The 15,274-nt window shown below is 45.4% G+C and overlaps 1 protein-coding gene across 26 annotated transcripts in view; it reads right to left on the reverse strand.

Moving 5' to 3' along the window:
• The window catches only part of TENM3 (teneurin transmembrane protein 3), a 770,347-nt gene that overhangs the window by 392,643 nt on the left and 362,430 nt on the right, over positions 1–15,274 (reverse strand). For 5 of the 26 annotated variants that reach the window (XM_085545068.1, XM_085545065.1, XM_085545063.1 and 2 more), the window contains exon 1: positions 7,299–7,675. The exons of 20 other annotated variants lie outside the window; for them this stretch is intronic. The gene's annotated coding sequence lies outside the window, so the exon portion shown is untranslated. Of the gene's footprint in view, positions 1–7,298; positions 7,676–15,274 lie in introns of those variants that run through there. One more of the 26 variants, XM_085545051.1, reaches the window with a different exon arrangement.

A 15,274-nucleotide genomic window follows, 5' to 3' on the forward strand; every position in this document is an offset into this window, starting at 1 on the left:
AATACATATAAAATATAATTTTGCTCTGTAGTGCTTATCAAGTCAAACAACTGTAATGAATGATCATGTTCACATGCACACAAATAAGAAAGTGCCAGGAAACCTCTGTCACCTGCCAGCAATTTATATCCAAATTGAATTTCTACTTTTGAAGATTTAACAATTACAAATGCTGAGTGTTACAACTGAAAACACATAGCAAGACATAAAAAGCTATGAAAGAATCCTTGCTACCACCTACATAGCCACACACTGTGACGTCAAACCAGGCTCAAAACAAAAGAGAGAAAACCATAATGCTGAAGGACTCCCTTGCCCAAAGACTTCATTTTCTAACAAGCTATGAATGAAGAGAAATCAAATTCAAAGACATGTCTGAACGCCTATCACTCTCACTTCTCAAAGACAAGCTCAAACCCTCCGTACTCCCAAATATGCATTTGGTTGAACCTCAACTGTTTATCTTCTGCAATGTGATCAATGGCAACCAAGCAGAGTTCAGCACCTGCCGACTGAACATCAGATTTCTGATGACATCATCTTTGCTGCTGAAGCAGCACCTGAATACCCACCACCAGTAGCCCCAGCAGCTTGGTTGCAGCACCCAGCTTCCTCTCAGCCACCATGGCATAAGCCAGGGCCATAAGCTTGGCCTACCTGCTAAGAAACTCAGGCTGTCCCTTCGGGGGATGGGGCAGCCATTGAGCACTCGATGCATTCAGTATGAACAAAGGACATCTTTCCAAGGAAAACTGATTTAACAACAGGAATTATTTTCTGCCTTGCCAAGTTCACTAACAGGCAGAGGTTTTCCCCTTTCAATGGAAAGCACAAAATGTCTGAGAGCCACAGCACTTTCCAGGGGCACAAAAGCCCCTTCCAATTAACAGGGAAGATGTAAACTGTTCACAGAGCAGAGGAGTTAAGGGAAATTGAAATTTAAAGGGAAATCTGCCCTGTGAGTATTGGCCCCACGCTTGGTCACCTACAAGGTAAATAACAATGTCTCCATTGAGGCTTCGCGATTGCTGGGCATGTCCTGGCTTCACGCATTTACATGCTGCCATTCATTCAACAAAAGTACTCCGCCTACCCCAGCCTTCTCAGTGCACGGACAGTGGCAGAACTGGCATGAGAATGATTAGCAAAACAATCTGGCTCCGGATTTTCTGCTAGACAACGGTGATACTGTTTACTTTTCTGAAGCTACTCAGAACTCATTAGTCTCATAAGCGTTACACTACCAGAAAGAGAGATTTAACTAAATGAACAATTTGCAAAGCTGTGACAAGCAACATCTGATATTTCTGCGCTACAGCCTCATTGCCGCTCCTGTCACTATCTGACAAGCTTCTCAGGACAAGCTCTGGTCACTCCGCTTCTGTAGCACTATAAGCATGAAGTTTCACTATGATTTCTTTAGAAAGGTCGGACAAACGTTCAAAGAATTACAATGAGAATGGATGAGGCCTTTGAAGGACGCTGCAGGCCTTCACTCGCTAATCTAAAGTAACACTTATTAGCGACGACGATTTCTCTAACCACTGCACAGTCACCCATGCCACGACCCAGACAACACATACCGAGGGCTTTGAGCACTGAATAAACTATTGTTGCATCGTGGTAAATGACGTGCTGTTTACATTTTCTTTTTTGCTTCCCTCTAAAACGTCCAACATACAGTTACTATTACAAATCCTGCCAAGAAAAATATTTGAAATCTATATTGCACCAATTTTAGCATTGGCAGGAGATTTCTTAAGACAGCAGAAACTGTCAGGACTCAAGTATGGAAATAAAACACACTCGTTCCTTTGTATTTTGGCTTAACTGCTGTCAAAAACACTATTAGAAATTCAACACATTGTTGGAAAATAACACCACCAGCAGTATTGATTTCAATATGACACGTTTCAGGTTTTGTATCAACAAAGATTTTACATTAATATTTGTCATTTTCCTGAACATTTTTCTATGTTGGCATGGGTAAAATTAAAGATGTAATATCTTAAATTTTATAAACTGCCCTTTTACACTTGTGTAATTTAGATGCAAAAATACAGCTGTAGAGGTCATGTATGAATTGGGATCTGTGGCTAAACATTAGAATTTCCTATTTAACTTGATAGGCTCAGAAGATGTATTATCTGTTAAAAACAACTCACATCTCTGTATCAAAGGAAACGGACCTCTAAAATTAATTTCAGGCAAATTTGTGACAGGAAAATCCCTTTTCCTTTCCTCTGGATGACAAACTCCATTGTACACGTAGCAGCATACTGCAACTTTGTTTTGTGAAGTGGTAATTTCACTGGGAAGCTTAGAATACATATTTGCACGACACTCCAAGGGGGCAAACAACATCTTCTTGATTTGCTTTTCTTCCCCCACAAGCCTACAGTCTGCCTTTATAGAAATATATACTTCCTCTGGAAATAAATTATTTTAAGAGTAAATGGACAAAGCTGGTAAATACGCTTTGCACTATAAATTTCTGCAGCCATTCTAGAGCTTTGCCAGGGACACCCCCCGAAAAAAAAAAATATATATATACATATATAAATAAAATAAAAATAAATCCCATATACATATACCATACAATTGTAATACATAGCTAACAGAACATTCTTATTTTAAGCATCTACCGGAAAAGAAAGAAGAAACATAGAAAACAAAACATGACAAAGCCAACAAAAATAATTGAACAGCTTTTCTCGTGTTGAAAACTGGTTTTGTTTCCTTTCACATGTGAAGCCTGCATTTGCATTCATGTCTACTGTAAAACCCAATCAAGGTTGTTTTTACAACCTATAACATTCAAGTGTTATATGACGAGATTAACACAAAGAGAGCTCAGTCCCCCACTTCAGCAGAGCCCTCATGGAACTTCACTGATCTCAGAGGTACATTAACCGGGGCTGAATTTTGTAAGTATTTTCCAATTTTTAGTTTAGCATTTCCCTTCTCTATTTTTATTTTTCTACTCGTGTTTACAATTAACTTCTTGCAAACACAAACACACACATCAAGAATCAACAGCCCCAAAATCTTCTCGACAGAAGATGCAAAATTTATAAGAATTAGGTCAGCTAGCCTTCAACTTCCATTTTGGATTTGAATTAGATGAGAAAAGCACATCTACTCCTTTGCAAGACCCATAGCACAACAAAATACAGTTTGCCTTAAATTACTTGTGTCGTTTCCACATCATCTTTGCAAAAAACATGTAATACAATAGAAGTAAATGTACAGTAGGATGAACGTCCATATCATGCAAACAGAAGTGCGCCTAAGAAAGCAGACACGCATCCGTGATACAGACTGTGCTGTAATCATTGTCTTGGAATACATTCTAAAGATTTCCTTCGTATTAAATCAGCAGCAGCTATTTCTGCTACAGACTCAAAATGAAACTGTACAGATACAGTGGCTCTTCCACAGCAGAAGACTGAGATAAGTGGTGTGAAGAACTCAGAGGTTGCTATTTGTAAATATTGAGTAATTTTATTAGCGTCTGGATCTGCATCAGGCTGGAAATATTTCTTTGCAGTGCTCCAGCTGCAACCTGCCATATACTGTCTACAAGAACATTTAAAGTAGGAGACTCGTGTAATTTACTCAATATACAAACTTAAAGAAACTAATGAACACAATTAACATGAAATACTTAAATAACTATAATTTATAGTGAAATCATTACCCTAGTAATGTATGCATATGCATAAACCTCTTAAGGACTGGGTTTACTTTTTTACCCTCCCCAAACATTTGCCTTTTTATTCATTTCTCTCTCTCTTTTTTTTTTTTTTTTTTTAATTATTAAGAAAAAATAAAATAAAATGGGGGAGAGAGGGGAGAGAGGAGGGAGGGACTTTTCTCCTTCTATTTAGAAATTAGTTCTTCCCAAACTTATAATATTTGTGTCTCACATTCATCAGGAGCGTAGGACCATATACCATTGGCTAAGAATGAAACGGTGGAGAAGCTGAGACCAGCAGGTACACAGAGAGAGAAGCATGCACATATTCCAGCAGATATCAAAACAACTACTGTCCCTGCTGCTTTTAACAGAGAGAAAGAGAACAAACCAATCTTTCATTACCAGCATAGGTAAGGCGCAGTAGAGGCGCACCTTGCTGTCTGAGACTCACCTTGTAAGTTTTGATTCCAAGAATGGAAGCCAATTTTTCTCCAAAGCAACACAGCGGCCGCCCATTGTCAGGCTGCAGTGCCACACGGAGACGCTCCACGCGTGCGGCCAGCCCAGGCTGCACACGAAGACCAATGCAGCAGATGAAGGAGCTCCATTTGAGGTAGGTGCGCTTCTCCTGGTTTCCAGGAAAGCACATCCCTCAGCCCTAAGGGCTCTGTGGGGCTCTATTCAGGCCACAGCCTGACCCTTCGCCCAAACTGCTGGAAGCCATAACACTTGTTTTGAAACAAATCACTCCTCAAGATGGAGCAGGCTTGCTATCAATCACTAACAAGTTAATTCTACATAATAAGGCAGGTTTGGATGCAGACTGATACATTGTGAAATGCTCTATCTGAAATTGATTAGAACAGCACTCAAAATGAATGCAGCCCTCCAAACCACTTCTTTGCTCAGAAACATTAATCTCAATTATAAGGAGAGCTTCATAATGGTAATGCTTGGTATGAAAAAAGTATCAAATAAATCAGGTTTTATAAAACACAGCAATTAATCAGCTTTAGAATGAAGAAAAGGAAAGGTTGTTAAAGCACACATTTACACAACAGTACTCTTCAAAGCCTCTGCAACCACCTTCAAAAATGAAATGATTTGGTGTTTGGTTGGCTTTTTTGAATTGCTGAACTGGCTGGCGGAGGTGCGTACCATACCTCAGAGCTTGTCTCTCCACACACTACAACTCCTTGCAGATCACACTGCGCTATCATTAAGTGAATGCACTCGATTCCAAGACACCTCCCAGCAGATGAGCAAGGATTGCGCGCAAACGTCCTGAAAGAACTTACACACTTCAGCCCGAGAAGAAACACTCATTAAGTAGAACCAAAGCTTCTCACTGGAACACACTAAAATTATCCCTGATCATTTTTTTGTGCAGTATCAACTGTACAAATGCGCAGGAGTGTTTTCAAATGCGCGTTCTTGCCACAGCTGCTAGAATAGAGCCTTTATCAATGAGCGTGCAAGTGTTCACTCAGTAGAGGCAATTATAAAGCTATTCTGAAAAATAAATAACACCAAGAATAACATGAAGCAGATTAATCAGATTAATAACCTCTAGTGCGTAGTGCCAATTTTCAAACCTGCCTCTCTAAGTCTTGAAGAAACACAACACAATTATGCAAGATTCGGCAAAAATGCATTAAGACATTTCACGTATCCTTCTGCATGCCACCATGCACTCAGTTATGGAACAGAAATGCAAAGATCAATGCACAGTACATCCAGTATCACTCTAAACCACAGAATGCTCCCGACACAGCGATCTGGAGTTCCCTTTTAAGGCCCCACAAGCAGCACCTGCTCCTCCAAGGTGCTTCTGGGCCTAACCCCAAACAGAGGGGAGCTGGCGGCACTGCCTGCAGCCATCCCTGGGGCTCAGCACGAGCCTCTCTGAGCGCAGCTGGGGCTAGAGGTGCTCAGGATCCCAGCCCTTGCCCTGGCAGACCGCAGGGGCTACAACGAACAGACCTTCCCATTGGTTATTACTGCATTTCTTCATATTTTATTGGGATCGTATCAAAACGGAGGCTTTAATTTGTGGATTGATTTGCAACTTTAAACCCAGTTTCTATTACTAAATCCTTTTTCCATTTGAACAGAGAATAATTACTGCTGGCTCAAAGAGATTTGACTGAAGTACCAGTCTTAACTTGCTAACTGGATTAGAGATGTTATTCTGGATTTTTTTTTTTTTATCTTCAATAAATATGAAAAGAACCTTCTTAGCACAGTCAAGTATTTCTTCTACCAAACAATGCCTTTAAGGTCAGTGTTTGCCCTTGTACTCATTTGATTCTACTTTTTAATCAGAGGTATACACCCAGTACTTCAGTACTGACATTTTTTCCTCCTCCCCTGATCTGCCACACCATTGAAAATATCCCAGCAATCCCCGTAACACCTAAAGTAAGAATTGTAATATAAGGGGTTGGGTAAAAAGGAATGTTTTTCCTGAAATTTAAGTGATGTATTTTCTATATACGTTCATACCTACATAGGTCCGTTTCTTGCTAAAGAATCTTACATTAGAAAGAATTACGCTTTATGAAAATCCTTCCTTATATGCAATATGAAGCCAATCTCCTGGGTATGGAGATATCAGTAATTCTGAATAACGCTTACATTATTTCAGAAGGAAAGGGCATCTGAGAAATTTCATCATTAAGTGGTTTACAGTTAACTCTTCCGTACCATAACCGAACACAAGAGCACAATACTTCAGTGCGCTCTTTGCTAGGCTAAGTTTTAGGACAGAGAAATATTCCTGCAACTCCTAAACACAACGATGCAAAATACTTCACAGGAGGACGCATACATGCAGTGGAACAGGTAGCGGCCACATGGAATCGCACACCCTGGAAGGCTGGCTGGGAAGGGCGCATCACGTTTAAGAAGTATAAAAATAGAGCTGCTAAAGTTACCTTATTAAAAAAAAAAAAAAAAAAAAAAAAAAAAAGCAAACAACTATTTTTAACCTGAAAATTTAGATGAGCCCAGAACGATGCATCGTACAGAAATAGCTCCTGTTAAAACTTTTAACAGCGTGCGGGCACATAAAAGCGTCTGCGTGTGTTTTATCTCGCTACATTACTTTGCTTTAAAACAACTTCGCAACATAAAACTTGTAAGCCCCACCAACAACGACACCGTTCTATACATCCAAGTCAGGGGAAAACGACCACACCGAGAAGCTCGGAGCAGCCGGTGCCTCCCGAAGCGGCTTCACCCTCCCCGGCCACCCGCGTTCTCACCGCACGGCGACTCGCCACCCTAAAGCGCAGCTCCCCGCAGGAGCGGCCACGGCCCGCGGTGCCCGCCGAGGAGCACGGGGTCGGACGGCCCCACGAACCCCCGTCCGTCTAAACTAAGTTACCGCCCGTCGCAAACTTCGCCTCCCACCTCTCCCCTCGCCCCGCTCTCCGCAACCAGAAGCGCCGCTGCTTTCGGCCGCCCCGGGAGCTCGAGGAGCCGGACCGGGTAGCACGCGCAGCCCATTCCCCGTCATCGGCGGACCCGGGCCGGGCGTCCCCGCCGCCCTCGTCGGCGCCCCTCGTCCCGCACCCACCGGCGCTGCTCCCCGTACCTGCGGCCGCTCCGCCGAGCGTCCTTCACCGCGGCGGCGAACGGGTGCGGGAGCCGCCGTCGTCCGCGCACGTCTCGAGCCCGTGGGCGGAGTGCGCGAGAGCGACCCCGAAGCGGAGCCCGGCTCTCCCCGCGTGCGCGCCGCGAGCTCGGCCGCCTCCGCGCCCGGGCAGCGGCAGCGGCGCGGGGAAGAGCGGCGCTCGGCAGCACTTTGTCAGGCCGGGCAGGCGGGAGCGGAGGGAGGCAGGCGGGGGGAGGGCCGGGGGCCGGCCGGGAGGAGGGCCGCGAGTCACCGCCCGCGCCCCCGCCGCGGGGGCCTGCGCGCCCCGCGGAGCTCCAGCGCCCGCCTCCTCCCTCCGGAGCCGGGCCGCGGGAGGGCAGGGCGAGGGGCCGCCGCGCCGGGCGGGGAGGGCCGGGGGCGGAGCCGCGCCCGCACCCACTCGCGGCGTGGCGGGGCTCCGGGGGAGCGGGCGGTCCCACGCCGAGCGCGATCGATGCCCGGGGCCGCCCGTCCGCCTCCGATGAGCGTCTCCTCGAGCCCCCCCGACCCGGTGAGGGCGGCTCGGGGGCCGCCGATCGCAGGCGCCGATGAACTTGCCCGGCTCCATCGCTCCTTCCCTCCCGGCGGCCGAGGCGGCGGGCGCGCCCCCGTCTCATCTCCCCATCCGCACGCGTGGGAGCACGGCCCGGGGAAGCGAACCGCGGTCCTCGGCCCAGGTGGGGCCCGGAGCCGCCGCCGCTCGCCTTACCCCCACTCGGCGGTCCCCGGCCCGGAGCAGACCCTTAACTTTTCACACGCCGCGCTCGCATCTGCCCACCTCCCCGAGGCCGCTGCCCCGTTCCCGTTGCTCTCCCTTCCCCGTCACGCTCCGCGGGTCCTTCACGGCCGAGCGCTCCGAGTCCCGAACTCAGCCGGGGCCGCGGAGTCCCAATGGCTCTCGGGGAACCCCCGCCTCTCTCTGAACCCGCGCCCGAGAACACCCTCGCCCTGGGGCGGCCCCGTCACTCCAGCTCCTGGGGATGGCCACCGGTGCCTCACCGACAGCAAACGTTAAAAGAAATCGCCCAGGTTGCAAAGCCCCGTTCTGCATCGAGTGCGATGCAAATGTATCCGACACCTCAAAGTGTAATTCATAAGGTTGAGCGCACGGGAAACGCTACGGGTGTTTTCTAACGGAAAAGCGGTGCTACCACCGAGTTACTGCTTCGAGTTACACAGGAGAAGCGCTCTGGGAAAGGCTTTTCCTGGGGACACCGACACCAGCGGGGCAGCAGTGCCTCCCCGCCCCGCGCAGGTGGGCCCCGGGGCCGCCTCCGTCTCAAACACCGCGCACGGCGGAGGGTCTCCTCGGGCACAGCTGGGAAGTGCGCGGAACTATTCGGAGCAAAACACGGCGGGGAAAGACGGCGCACCGCAGCCCTGTGCTGAGCCACACGCTGCAACTGTACTCGCAGAGCGTACAAAGTTGCGCTTCTGCTAACTAAAGTGCACCTGGGAGAGCTACGGCTACACGTGCGGTTTTGCTTCTTTTTTGGCCTTCTAACACGAAACCGAAAGTTACATTTTGCAGACGCAAACGCGGAGGTTCGTTTTGCACTCGTTTTGCCACTCTCGTGACCCAGCTCGATCCGCTCCGCCGGGACCCAACAGAACTTTTCACCTCCCTAAATATAGACGCCTCAGACGGGTCACCGCGTTCCAAACAGGACAACTGCGTCGTCACTCCTCGCTCGTGCGAAGCCCCCCGCATAAACATGGAACGGCAAACACTCATCTACACCCACCCGGTCCGGGCGGTCCGCGGCCGTGCGGAGCGGTGCGGGCTGTCCCACCCTACGCCACCCATCCCATCCCAAAGCACCGCGCTGCCCTTCCTCACTCCTCTGGGCTGCTAACGCGCTTCGTGTCGGGTAGGAGAACACGAAAAGGACACGTGCAAGCCCCGGCGAGCTGGGTTTTTTGTTTCTCGCTGACACCCAGGAAGCCTTTGAGGAGAGCGAAGGTGCTGCTCCCGCACTCGCCTACCGGGAGCATCAAAATAGGGCCAGTTCGGGAAGTCCGCTCTCCTTCCAAACTTCTGAAAGCGTTCTGAACGCATCTCCCCGCGCTCCCGAGGAGTGCCCGCACGGTGCCCGCGGTGCTGAGCGCTTGGGGTCACGTTCGCCCGTCCGAAAGCGGCGCGTCCCAAAGCCGCCCCGTTGCCAACCGTCCTTCATCCACAACGAATATAGGGAGAAACAACCTCCGGCCCCGTTGCCGCCTCTCGGGGTGCCAACACCGAGCTCCCCCCAGCCCGCACCGGGCCGCCCCCTCTCACTATCCCTTTCGGCCGAGCCCAACGCGCTCCCCGAGCCGCTCGCTACCCCCGCGCAGAGCAGTGGTACGGAAGGAGGGTGCCAGGCCGTGCGCCCTGCCCTGAGCCCTGCCCCAAATTCCCCCCCGTCAGACAGGGGGAGTTTCGGGCGGTGACACCTGCCCGGTTTCCCAGCATCGTGCCGGGCTGTCGGGAGCAGAGCGAGAAAGGCGCTGGCTGGAGCACTGGATTGTGGTAAAATCGTAGAACAAACACTCAAATCTGATCACCGACGAAGTCATAAAATTAAATAGCTGTCTGCAGAGGGAAATATGTCTTAATTACCTTAATTAAAGCAAGATAGGGCCTTACACACATTCATTTTGAAGCCACTAAATGTACTGATTATCATACAAATCAACCTTTAAATGGGGGTCAGGCTTTTCCACTACATTAGTTTGTGTTCCACTGCATAAAACAAAGCTATCTGCGAGGCTGACCCTTGGTGAAAATGCCGCACTTGAGCCGTGCCGACTGCTGACCCTCTTCACTGGGCTCCTACAAAAGAACCTGAAGGAGTCTGAATGTGATTTGGAACACCGAAATGGCTTTCCTTTGCGGTTAGGACTGCATTAGGAACTACGGGCTGAGCTAAACTCACGGCCTTAAAACCCTGCACGTCATCTCAATCACCCTGTGCTCATGAGCAGCAGCCAGCACGAGAAGCCATTATTGCCACCACCATGAGTCAGTACCCGAGGCTGAGAAGACGGGAGGTTGCCCATACAGCACTTACCCCCCAGCACACATTGGGGTGCCCACCCATGTGCCTCAGGGACAAAAGGAGTGCAGGCACCAACAGCGACTCAGCAGGCATGACACAAAACTTCTGTGCGTGTGCAGAGGTTTCCATAAAAGAGTCACATTTATTCAGAATTTATGACTTCTGTAAGAAGAAAAAGGCCTTGTTTCAAAGAAACTTCATAATTAATTTTCCCTCCTCTTTCTAGCTTTCCAGCTGATAGAAACATGAAGAAAAAAAAAAAAATAGAATAAAATCACCGTAATAAATTCCACCAATTAACTGCAAAAAATAAAGGAAATCCACAGAAAAGGATTATCTGAAGGGGGAAAAAAAAGGACAAACGCATAGAATGAGGAAAGCACACACCAAGTGCACTTTTCTGCTGTTCCTTTTCTCTTCCCCTCTCCCTGCCATGAACTCCTCCAAGCAGAAGACACCACTAATAAATGCAGCCTGGGAAATGCACATCCAACTCAAAGCTCTAACAAGGGACAGTGAGCTGCTGTCTTGGTTTGGTAGCTTGGGTGTTACCTGCTCTGTCTGATGCATCTAAACTGAGACCTCATTAAAATATTATTGCTTTTAAAACTTCCTGAGACTGTTGCGAGTAAAATATGTCATATTCAAGATGAGTGCTTTCTTTCCTGGAAGATAAGAGTTCAGTCAGGCAGTATAGTGGTAACAATCTGTGTTTGTTCCTGTCTGCTCAGGAGAACTGTTTCTAATTGATCTGGCATGGAATTTAGTTGGAAATGTGTATGTTGCAACCTAAGCACAGTCCCTGTATGCTTTGTAAAGTGATCACCATATGGGCCTTATTTGAAACATTTGAAGGTTTTAGCCATTAATCTTGGATAAATGGAGCTGTAAATTCAAGTCTCAGAGCTGAAAAAATACATATATAAGTGTGTGTGTGTGTGTGTATTCATATATGCATCCGTACAGAGATGCGTCCAGGCATATGTATCTAGATATATACATATATGCATAAATGTCTGTGTCTGCAGATGCAAATGCTGACCATTGCCACATATTATGAACACCTGCAAGTGATTAATGCACTACTCCTAATTAATGAATGTACCAGTTATATTTTTTTGAGAATCATTAGAGAGAAACTAAATGTGGATCTAAAGAAGTTACTTGTTTTTCACAGACATTTCCAACAGTTGCCATTTTTACACTCGAGGGTATTTTGACATTTTTTAGAGGAGAAAACAACACTTAGGACTATTTTCACATAGCAGACTATTTTTTTCACCCCTTTCCTGCTATCATGGAGATGTTTTGTAAGAAAGCCCAGATAAACTAATGGTAAAGCTGGCTGAAAACTTTTGGGAGATAACAGCCAACTGGATTCTTCCAATCGCGGGGCCAACAATCAATTTTTAACCCTCTGAACTCTGGCTGCTGCTGTCTTGCCCAGAGCGCAAAAAGAACGGCTCAGCTTTGTGGCAGGTAACAGTGCTAAGTTACGATTGCTGATGGTCTTCTTGTACAGCCTTAAATTACACTGAAAAAGATACAGTTTCTTTAATTAAAAAAGCTGCACCGAACTAATCCCTCTAGCTGAAAAAAGAAAAGTTTTAAGCAATCTCTTTCTGCTCTGGGAGAGAAAAGCAGACAATACCATAACAGATCAGAAACATAAGCTATAGTGTGCAGCCAGGAGCACAGCAGGGAACTGAATACTGCTCCGACTGTGTCATTTTTTAATCCCCCATCCCAGTTTTCCCCGTCTGACCTCATGCTGAGATGAAGTTATCACAGAAGACAGCTTTACTCTCACCAATGAATCCAACCCTGGATCTGTATTATCCTCAGCAGATCAAAACACCGCTTTCATCAAATAGCATTATCTGCATAAAAGGCATGCAATTGCCCGATAATTTCACCCAAACTACGCTATTCATTTAAAGGACAAGAAGAGAAATGTAATTCATTCCTTTTTTCCCCCTGGAAAAGCTAACTTATACTTCACTCATGGGAACTTTTCTTTTTTTTAACACAAGATCTCAAGAAGAGGTCCATTAAAAGTTTCCCCCTGGTTTACAATTAATTGTTAGAGTACCCCTGTGCAGCTTGAGTGACATAAGTGTAGTTATGCAGAAAACTGGCAGTGAGAATGCACAAAGCTTGCTGTAGCCATGATACTGATTCCATTAGCCATGGTTCTGCCAACCCCAATAATCAAATCATATATGGCATAATTGTAGAAGCCTAAGAATAAATAGTGGCTGAGGATATTTACAGGGAAATTGGGTGATACGGTCTTTCCCGCAAATAGAAAATTTCAGTCTAATCATTTTGAAAAGCTGCACCACGAGATCCCCAAATATCTTCCCTAATGTATGTGTTGTTAATAACAAATATGCATTTATATTACAAACTCATGCTGGTGCCTTGTCTTCCAGAAATGAAAGCAGGCGATGCTGTGGCTCATTGATTTTATTGATACATACAGCAAACAGTAAAGTCCTGATGGAGGTGAGCAGACTGTTCTAAATGAGTGCCACTGCAGAAGTTAGGGTATTTTGAGTAAAGCATATACTCTATAGAAAATAATAATAATAATAACAATAATAACAATAATAACAATAATAACAATAATAATAATAATAATAATAATAATAATAATAATAATAAATAATTAGTACTCATAAGAGTTCGTGTGTATCCCACGCTCCTTCTAAAGGAAAATCATAAATAACCTTTCAAAATTTGGTTTGCTTCTGTCTCCATGAGAGTAAAGAATACTTTGTGTTGTGGTCATGTAGGTGCATGGTAAGCTGTGCTCCTGGTTTCTGATAGGCAGTGTGGCAGGCAGAGCCAGCAGCAAGATCTGATTTCTATTTGACAGAAAGCAATCTCCTTCAGACGTCCCTCCTTAGTTACTAGGGCCTTGGCATGCTTTGGGACTGCAAACGCTAAACTAAGTACTTGTCTTGCCCTAAATATTGCCTACTGCATACAATACTCTGCCAGTTACTTTCTTTAGGACCCCAGGATAGGTGCTGTTCTCTGTTCAGAGGATAGACCTTTATTTCCAGCATGTCTTTGATACTTTGATACTTTTAAAAAAGCAGCTCTTTGAAGTGGCTCAGAGGTTTGCAATCACAGAAGTTGTCTCAGAAGAGCTGGATTAATAAGCTAACAAAGGTGTGTACTATGTTCACCGTGGGGCTACAGCCTCTGTGTACACACACACATACTACAGAACTTCATATTGGTTTAACTCACAATGTTCTTGGATCGTTCCAGCCTCAAGATGGAGTGCTTGTTTCCACCAGTTTCACAAAAGCTTTGGATATTCCAGTGCTTCTTTATGAAACTGAAGTGAATAAACATACATATATCATACATATACCTTTCCTGTCAAGTGATATTTTAATTTTTTTGGAAATGCTTCCCTGACATACCTGGTGGGGAAGCCTGGGGAAGGAACAGTGTATTTGGAGGCTTGATTCCTATTTCCAGTGACAGAAGATAATCAAAGAATATAACTGCTTTTTACAATCCCTGCTTCTTTTGTATTCTCAGAAGACCTCATTTAGAGCAAGACAGTTTCAGCACCGTGCAGTCTTATTAAGGAACAACATACACAAGTCCAGTTGGCTTTGGACCTGTGTTTTTACATATTGTTTCCTATATAAACCCTATTTGTAGGGTTTTCATGGGTTTCCATGGCAATGGAATGCAACTTCTTAGTGAAAGAATCTTTTTTTTTTTAAATTTTGTTTGTTGAAAGTGGAGGCTGATAGGCATTCAAACCAAGGTTCTTGCATGAAAGAAACAGCATGAGTTGAAAATGCTAATTTCCCATACTGGTATGGTACTAAGCTGTGTACATTAGTATAATCATATGTGGAGCCCCACATGCTGTTAATGACTTAGGGGTCCTCTTTCCTTTTCTGAAAAGCAGATCAATCTGCTGATGGAGGAATCTGGGAAGAAGAAAGATGCTAATGTAAAAGAGAGCTGTATGTTTTCCTTTCCTCCAGACTTCAGGGGCACTCCTCATGGAGCTGAACAACCTGGGAACTATTAGACCAGAGACCAAAGCAACAAGGGAAGAAATCATACAGACTGAATACAACTGCCCAGCTTTTGTTGGCTGAAACAATAGTGACAGAGTATCTCTTTGCTGCTTTTCTGAAAGTTCAAGAAAATCTTCACTAGCAGGGAGAGAAATGTAGAACAGAGGGACTGTGAAGATGTACAGTTCTGTGAAAATATGAGTTTTCTGTAGAAGTAGCGATTACATGGACCAAATGTGGGCAATGACACAGATAAAGAGTATGCCAGCTCTACAGCTGCGACACTGTTCAGGTTCTCAGATGTGAAGATGAAAGAAAGCACAGTAACTAGCAGCTTACTAGGTAGAAATCCCCTTTTAAACTATCATTGACAAGACCAGTCCTGCCATGACAACTATAATTAAGAGTTATCCTAATGTACTGCGTCAACCTGAGGAAGAGGGAACAATCATGCATCATCTTTTGAAAATTTACAATAAATACAATGCAGAAAGCTGGTCTTCTCTAGACTGATTTCCACTTAGGGAAAACAAGAAAGGGACACAGAAAGCAAGCACTCAGATACACAAACCAAGTAATCAGAAATGTTATCACAGGAGCTAATATTGTCACTCTTATATCAACTTACCTGAATTCAAACTAAAAAAACAACAACAAACAAACAAACAAAAAAAAACCAACACACAAAAACAAACACCAAAAAAACCCACCCACAAAACACTTAGGATACAAGGTATGCAAGTTACTCTTGTTCCGTATTTCCAGTGCTTTTCTTTTCAAATACACATTTTTCCGGCTTGAGGAAAGATCATAACATGTTAAAATTTGTTGTTTTTGTTTT

Source organism: Coturnix japonica, chromosome 4 (assembly GCF_054131305.1).
Source record: "Coturnix japonica strain WE chromosome 4, WE-NBRP24, whole genome shotgun sequence".
Taxonomy (NCBI): Eukaryota; Metazoa; Chordata; class Aves; order Galliformes; family Phasianidae; genus Coturnix; species Coturnix japonica.